This window comes from Chiloscyllium plagiosum, unplaced genomic scaffold (assembly GCF_037043375.1).
Source record: "Chiloscyllium plagiosum isolate Xiang-an unplaced genomic scaffold, Cpla_swu_hap1 HiC_scaffold_40, whole genome shotgun sequence".
Taxonomy (NCBI): Eukaryota; Metazoa; Chordata; class Chondrichthyes; order Orectolobiformes; family Hemiscylliidae; genus Chiloscyllium; species Chiloscyllium plagiosum.
The window spans coordinates 11,757,209-11,765,399 of NW_028270178.1; the positions used below are offsets into that span (position 1 = coordinate 11,757,209).

Below are 8,191 nucleotides of genomic sequence, written 5' to 3' on the forward strand. Positions count from 1 at the left end.
CAGATTTCTATTGTGAACTAAAACATTTGCCATTTAGTGAAGAGATATTTGATACCACGGTTTAACTCTGCTCTGAATTTCCTTTGGGTTAGTCCATAGATGCATGTGTTTGTTGATGAACTGAGAATCTGTAGCATGTATCCAACCTGCTGAACAATGTAAACTGGTGCATTTAAATGTTTGACCTGGCAATTAAAATTCACCAATTGCCAGGTCAATGAATGCACAAGGTTTGTCATCCATAACAGTACGAAGTTGGCTGATATTGCAAACAATAAAATCATAGAATTTCTCCGGTTCTTCATTTCGGGATCACAGCCATTTCTGTCTCTGTTCCAGAGTTCTCTGCGCACTTTATTTTTTGCTATAATGTGCATGACAGTTAAAACATTGAAGAGCAAGATCAAACATATTGGGAATAAAGGGTTCACAATGCTTTCAATGCATTCATATGTCCTCCAGAAAGAAGAAGTCCAGTAGTCAGGTTTACCAATGCAGTACCACGGAACATTGTTAATCACAATCATAGGCGTATATACAAAGAAAATAGGAATGCTCCGCAAACAACTTCCCATGAAAACAGCTGATAGTATGGTAATTACTGTTCCCTTGTTAAAGTACCTGCGTTTAATGTTTGAATAACAAATAGCTGCACATCTATCGAATGTAAAAGCTACTGTAAACCATACAGAGCAGTTAATAGACACAGCATACAGAACATGTCTGAGAGAGCAAACAGCAGTTAAAAAACAAGAAACTAATTGGGAAATACATATTATTAATGCGGTGTAGAAGCACATCAGTCACCATCACAGCGAGATCAGCTCCTGCCATAGCCAACAGGTAGTACGAGATACATTCAGAGAGACCACACTTACCCCGAGACAGGACCACTATAGCCATAAGGTTGACTGTAAAAACAGGGTTATGATATCTGTTAATGTTTTCATAAACTGGATGTAAGTTTGCTCAGTGAGCTGGAAGGTTCATTTCCAGACATTTTGTCACCATGCTAGGTAACATCATCAGTGAACCTCCGGTGAAGCGCTGGTGTTATGACCTGCTTTCTGTTGATGTGTTCACGTTTCCATGGACTGCTGATGTCATTTCTGTTCTTTTTCTCAGGGGGTGGGATACGAGTCAATATGTTTGTCGGTAGAGTTCCTGTTGGAATGCCATGCTCTAGGAATTCTTTTGTAAATATTAGGCTTGTCCTAGGGTGGATGTGTTGTCCCACTCAAAGTGGTGTCCTTCTTCATCTGTATGTAAGTATACTAGTGAGAGTGGTTCATTTCATTTTGTGGCTAGTTGATGTTCATGTATCCTGGTGGCTAATTTTCTGCCTGTTTGTCTAATGTAGTGTTTGTTACAGTCCTTGCACGGTATTTTGTAAATGACATTAGTTTTGCTTGTTGTCTGTATAGGGCCTTTCAAGTTCATTAGCGGCTGTTTTCATGTGTTGGAAATGACTACCAGACTACTCAGACCTCTTGGCATCATGGTAGCCCACAAACCAACCAACAAAATAAAAATAAGCCTTCCAGCTCAGCGAGCTAACTTACATGCCTATTATCAACATGAAATACAAATCTCTCAAAACTCACTTTCATAAACATTTGTGTTTTGAACAATTGAATTAAATTTCTGACGACAGTTTCATTAGGATTCTTTTATTTTATACACATACATTTAACTGTGTACTTAGACTTCATTGATGTATGAATTGATCCAGTGGTGATGCAATACTCAACACCATAACAATGGGTGCAACCAAACTGAAATGACAATTACAAAAAGAATATGAGGCGTGTGTACGGATAAACTCGAGGAAGGGGAGATGATGGTTTGTATATGGAGTCTGACAGCACAGAGATGGGCGTTTAGCCCAAACTTGTCCATGCCAACCAAAATGTCCATCCAGGTGAACTCCATTTCCCTGCACTTGGTCCGTATCCTTCTAAACATCCATGTATTCATCCCAAATGTCTTTTAAATCTTGTTAGTTTACCCGCCTCAACCACTTCCGCTGGCAGCTCATTCCATATGTATACCAGCCCCTGTTGCCCCTCAGGTTTCCTTATATGCTTTCCCTCTCTGACCTTAAACTGATGCCCTCTAGTCCTCGATTCCCCAACCCTGGGAAAAGACTGAGAACATTAACCCTATCCATGCCTCTCCTGATCTTATACACTTCCATAAGATCCCTCCTCGGTCTCCCATGCTTGTCCTAATTTAACCAACCTCTCCCTATAGATCAGACCATTGAGTCCTGGCAAAATCCTTGTAAATTTCTTCTGCATTCTTTTTGGGTTAATAACATCCTTCCTATAGCAAGGTGACCAAAACTGAATACAATGCTCCATGTACAGTCTCACCAATGTCCTGTACAATTACAGCATAACTTCCCAACTTCTATACTCACTGCCCTGACTGATGATGGCCAGTATGCCAAAACCCTCTTCACTGTCCTGTGTCTACTTGTGGCTGTACTTTCAGAGAACTGAGTTCCACTACACTCCTTAAAGCCATACCATTTACCATGAAACTCCTGCCTTGATTTGACTTTCCAAAATGCAAGACCTCACACTTACAAATATTAAACCGTTTGGTTATTATTATTGTCACCTGTAACCAAAATACAGTGAAAAGCTTTGATTTCTAGCAGGACTGGTAGTATGCTCACAAAGTCTCTTTCAAACTATTTCTCCCTCCCTCTTTGTTTTTCTCCATTTCTGTTTCTCGAAATTACACTGACATTTTACAAGCAGCTAGGCATATTCTGTCTCTTTCTCTCTCTCTCTCATTCTCCCAGTCTAGCGACTGGAGCCTTGTTGTTTGTCAGCTCCTCTCCACAAATAATATGAAGAAATGTTGAACATACATGGAGCATAACCGACTGCATGGCAGATTCCTTTGAAATAAAGTCGAACAATAGGATCATCAGAAATGTGAACGATCTGTGTACATTCAAATGTATTCCAATTCATTGTCAATTTTACACACCCGTTCGGTCAAAACGTTATCAAAGTCAAAAGATCAGTAATGCTTCTGAAGGGAAGATGCATATTACGCCTTGCGCCTTAATCAGCAGACATTGTTGAGCAGATGTACTGATCCATGACAAACAGCTAATGGTAATAAGTAAGCAAGAACTAATACAACGAGGAACTCAAAACAAACAAGAAACAATGTGAGGCAAGCAGCTGGACCGCAAAAGGAAGCAAAAATGATTTGCATATCTAACTGCTTTGTATGATTATAATTACCTGGCATAGCAATCACCACAAGGACTGGGTAGTAAATCCGTTCGATCTGATAAATTACTGGATAATCCATTGCATGTGAGGCGAAACGATCCTGTGAGCTTGGGAACAAGACACTCACTGAATGAATGGGATTTCAGTGCAGTCCTGAGTTATTGTGAACTGATGCATCCGGGGAATTAATTAGAGACAGGAAAAGGAAATAAGTAAATGGAACGTGTCATTTCACTAACTTCAATGGAATTCAGGTAAAAACAAATGTGACCCACACATTTGACAGAGAGTTGTTAACACTTAATGGGATATTTATATATTTGGTGAATGATGAGGTATCTGTGGATTGTTATAGATTAGATTACTTACAGTGTGGAAACAGGCTCTTCGGCCCAACATGTCCACACCGACCCTCCGAAGAGCCACCCACCCCGACCCATTCCCCTACACCTAACACTACGGGCAATTTAGCTTGGCCATTTGACCTAACCTGCACATCTTTGGACTATGGGAGGAAACTGGAGCACCCGGAGGAAACCCACGCAGACACAGGAAGAATGTGCAAACTCCACACAGACAGTTGCCTGAGTCGGGAATTGAACCCAGGTCTCTGGCGCTGATGAGGCAGCAGTGCTAACCACTGAGCCACCGTGCCACCAACGTTGCCCACTGTGCCACCGTGCCCACCGTGTTGTGACTGTCATCTTATAAGAAGCTCTAAATTATTTGCATAACTCTTCAAACAATTTTGAAATATAGACAGGCCAATGATTTCGTCATCTCTGGGATTGCAAAGTAAAGACTGGCAGAAGGAGAGCTGAAACAAATCAGACTCCTCCCAGCTAATTTCAGGAGTCATGTGTTAAATTGTCAGTGATGTGCCGTGAGGACCTTACCAACAGCTGAGCGGACCAATATCACAGGGAAAACCACCATCAGCTGGGGTCTCTGCTTAACCAACGTCTCCATCTCAGCAAAGGTGGCGCTGGAGTGTTGTACTGGATGGGACTCAGGTACTGGACCAACTTGAGGCAAACACAGGCTGATAGTCCTTATCCAGTCTCGCAGATCAGGAAAGCAAATGTGTCAGTCCCTTCTCCACGATTACAGCTCGTTAATTCCTCTTTAGTAAAATGCTTATCAGTCTCTGCTTAAAGCTGAAAGATACTTTGAACTTCAAGTTCCAAATCTGCTTTGAAATTGAAAGTGAAATGAAAGAGATGTGGTTAGAGTTATGTTTGGACTCTCCAAGCCAGAGCCGATCCAAATCCATTGTCTGAACCTGTCACCCAATTCCTAAACATCTGTATCCCTCTGCTCCCCACCGACTCCTGCATCTGTCCAGACGCATCTTAAATGAATCTACTGTGCCAGCCTCGACCACCTCTGCTGGCAACGCGTTCCAAACACCCACCACCCTCTGTGTGAAGTACTTGCCACATGTATCCCCCTTAAACTTTCCACCTCTCACCTTGAAAGCATGAGATTTCTGTTTTCAAGATGCATTCACGTTTAAGTCGCACTGATTTCCTGCATTTATATGCTGGAATTGTAACATACCCATAAAAGACAGCATAGTCTCGATGAATCTTTCAGTTAACAAACTTGTGAGTTGTTCGTGTGTTTAGATATCATACCTTCAGTCAGATGAAATATCGAACTACAATAGCACAATAGCATATTGCTATCAGATACTCAGTGCGAAATACAAATAAAGTACACTTTTGGAAAGATACTTTCAATTCACTCCATCACCAAATTGAAAGTTATCTGTGTGATGTTGTTCTCAAGGAACAGATACAGTAACTTGGGATGACAGTGTCAATTCTCACATCGGCTGAGTTTACCATAAAAATCTTGCCACCTCAGATTTGTTCCTCACCTGTAACATGGTGACCCTCACATTAAATCACCCTGAATTGTCTCCGTCTAATGTGGGCAGCCCTATGATCCTCTCTGATGATGCTGATTTTACCAATAACTTACCATGAAATGAAAGGGGATTTTGTAGGTGCTGAAAGTACTGTTAGAGCTGAGTGGTCTTGTAAGGATTGTTGGGCATTGCAGGAATAACAAGACTGTTCTGACGAAAGGATTAACACTTACTTTGAAGTTGACTGCCATTTGTGTTGGCGATAGAATTCTCAATAATTGTTCTGGCTGGAGGAACGTTGTCAGTTCGTGAAATTATTGAACAGCTGGAGTGTTTCTGAGTATGGATGCAGGTTAGCTCGTTGAGCTGGAAGTTTCATTTCCAAACGTTTCGTCACCCTACTGGGTATCACCTTCAGTAGGACTCAGATGAAGCTTTGACCGGGACACACAGAAGATGTTACCTAAGATGGTGATGAAACGTCTGGAAATGAACCTTCCAGCTAAGCGAGCAAACGTACATCCAGAACCTCAACCTGAGCTACAAGTCTTCTCAAAACTCACTGTTTGTAAATATGGCAGAGTAGAACATTATGGAGGGAACTGGGACCTTATCCACTTTCGCTGAAATACTAGAAACTAATTCTGTGTTTTGAATGAACATAAAGAGCCCAATGATACAAAACCAAGTGAACCACAGCCAATGGATTCCATCTATGGTGCGCAGTCCTACCACATCCAATCGGGAGTGGTGGTGGACAATTAAACATCTCAGCAAAGGAGGTAGCTACACTAATATTCCCGCCCACAACGATGGAAGATTCCAAAACCTTCATGGAAAAGATAAAGCTGAAGCATTTGGGAGCAATCTTCAGCCAGAAGGACAGGGACGATGCACCAGTTTAGCCTCCCGTAGTTATCCCCAGGCAGATGTCAGCAAGTCGTCTTACGCTGTGAAAACTAGAAAGGTTTGGAGGCACTTGAAAATATATTCTACACCGGGACTTCGGAGAACTAGGAAGAAGGCTGAAAAGCAGGACGTCCAGGGTGGTTATCTCCAGTTTGCTTCCAGTTCCTCGGGCTGGAGAGGACAGGAACAGGGAGATAATGGAGTTGAATGTGTGGCTGGGGAACTCGTGCAGGAAGCAAGGATTTAAATTCTTGGATCACTGGGGTATATTTAGCGGTAAGGATAAATTATACAAGAGGGAAGGGTTGCACCTTAATAGGTCACAGACCAACATTCTGGCAGTTTGGTTTGCCACTGCAACACAGCTGCGTTTAAACGGGGGGAGAGGATCAAACTGGAAGTTTAAGAAGGAAATTGAAGGGAAAGTTAGAACAAGATAAGTCAAGAAAGACAACGGAGTCAATGGAGCAGAAAACTCAGAAAAGGGATCATGCCGTAAGGTTGAGTGAAATAGGGATTGATAGGAAGGTTGAGGGGAATAACAAATTTAAAATATTATATATGAATGCACGAAGCATTAGAAATAAGGTGGATGAGTTTGAGGTTCATTTGGAAATTGGCAGTTGCGATGTTGTGGGGATAACTGAGACGCAGCTTTAAGTGGACAGGGCCTGGGAAATGAATATGCAAGACTATACGTGCTATCATAAGGACAACTGACTGGCAGAGGGAGTGGGGTGGCCCTGTTGGTAAGGAATGATATTCAGCCCCTTGCACGGGGGGACTGAGAATCAGAGGATGTCGTGTCAGTATGGATAGAGTTGAGAAATTCTAAGGGTAGAAAGACTCTAATGGGAGTTATCTACAGGCCCCAAAACAGTAGCCTGGATGTAGTGCGTAAGTTGAATAAGGAGCTGAAATTGGCTGTCGCAAAGATATTACTACAGTTGTTATGGGGGATTTCGACATGCAGGTAGACTGGGAGAACCAGGGTGGTACTGGACCCAAAGAAAGGAATTTGTGGAGTGCCTCCAAGATGGATTCTTGTGCTGGAGCCGACCAGGGAGAAAGCAATTCTGGATCTGGTGTTGTACAACGAACCGGATTTGATCAGGGACCTCGATGTTAAGGAGCCATTAGGAGGTAGTGACCATAATACAATAAGCTATAATCTGCAATTTGAAAGGGGGAAGGTACAATCGGAAGTGACAATATTTCAGTTGAATAAGGGGAACTATGGAGGTATGCGGGAGGAGCTGACCAAAGTTCAATGGTACAATACCCTAGCAGGGATGGCAGTGGAACAACAATGGCAGGTATTTCTGGGTAAAATGCAGAAGATGCAGGATCAGTTCATTCCAAACATGAAGATAGATCCTAAGGGGAGGCAGCGGAGGCCGTGGCTGATGAGGGAAGTTAAGGACCATATAAAGGCAAAATGGAAAATGTATAACATAGCAAAGATGAGTGGGAAACTGGAGGACTGGGAAGCTTTTAAAGAACAACAGAGGACAACTAAAAAGGAAATACGCAAAGAAAAAATAAGGTACGAAGGTAAACTGGCCAAAAATATGTAGGAGGATAGTAAAGGATTTTTTAGGTATGTGAAAATGGTTAAGACTAAAATTGGGCCCTTGGAGACAGAAACGGGTGAATTTATTACGGGGAACAAAGAAATGGCAGAAGAGTTGAATTGGCACATTAGATCTGTCTTCACTGAGGAAGACACGAGCAATCTCCCAGATTCAATAGTGGCTGAAGGACCAGAACTGAAGGGAGTTTATATTAGGCAGGAAATGGTGTTGGAGAGACTGTTCGGTCTGAAGGCTGATAGGTCCCTGGGACCTGATGGTGTACGTCCAGGGTACTGAAGGAGGCTGCTCGAGAAATCGTGGATGCGTTGGTGATCGCTTTCCAATGAGGATTGGAGGGTGGCTAATGTTGTCCCACTTTTTAAGAAAGGAGGGAGAGAGAAAACAGCGAATTATAGACCAGTTAGTCTGACCACAGTGGTGGGAAAAATACTGGAGTCAGTTATAAAGGACGAAATTACAACACATCTGGATAGCAGTAAGAGGATAGGTCAGAGTCAGCATGGATTTATGAAGGGGAAATCATGCTTGAATAATCTTCTGGTATCTTTTGAGGATGT

General features: G+C 42.4%; 1 pseudogene; it reads right to left on the bottom strand.

Annotated features, from left to right (window-relative positions):
* Nucleotides 1–17: 17 nt before the first annotated feature.
* On the bottom strand, nt 18–3,336 carry LOC148138317 (putative G protein-coupled receptor 139; annotated as a pseudogene).
* Nucleotides 3,337–8,191: the final 4,855 nt, after the last annotated feature.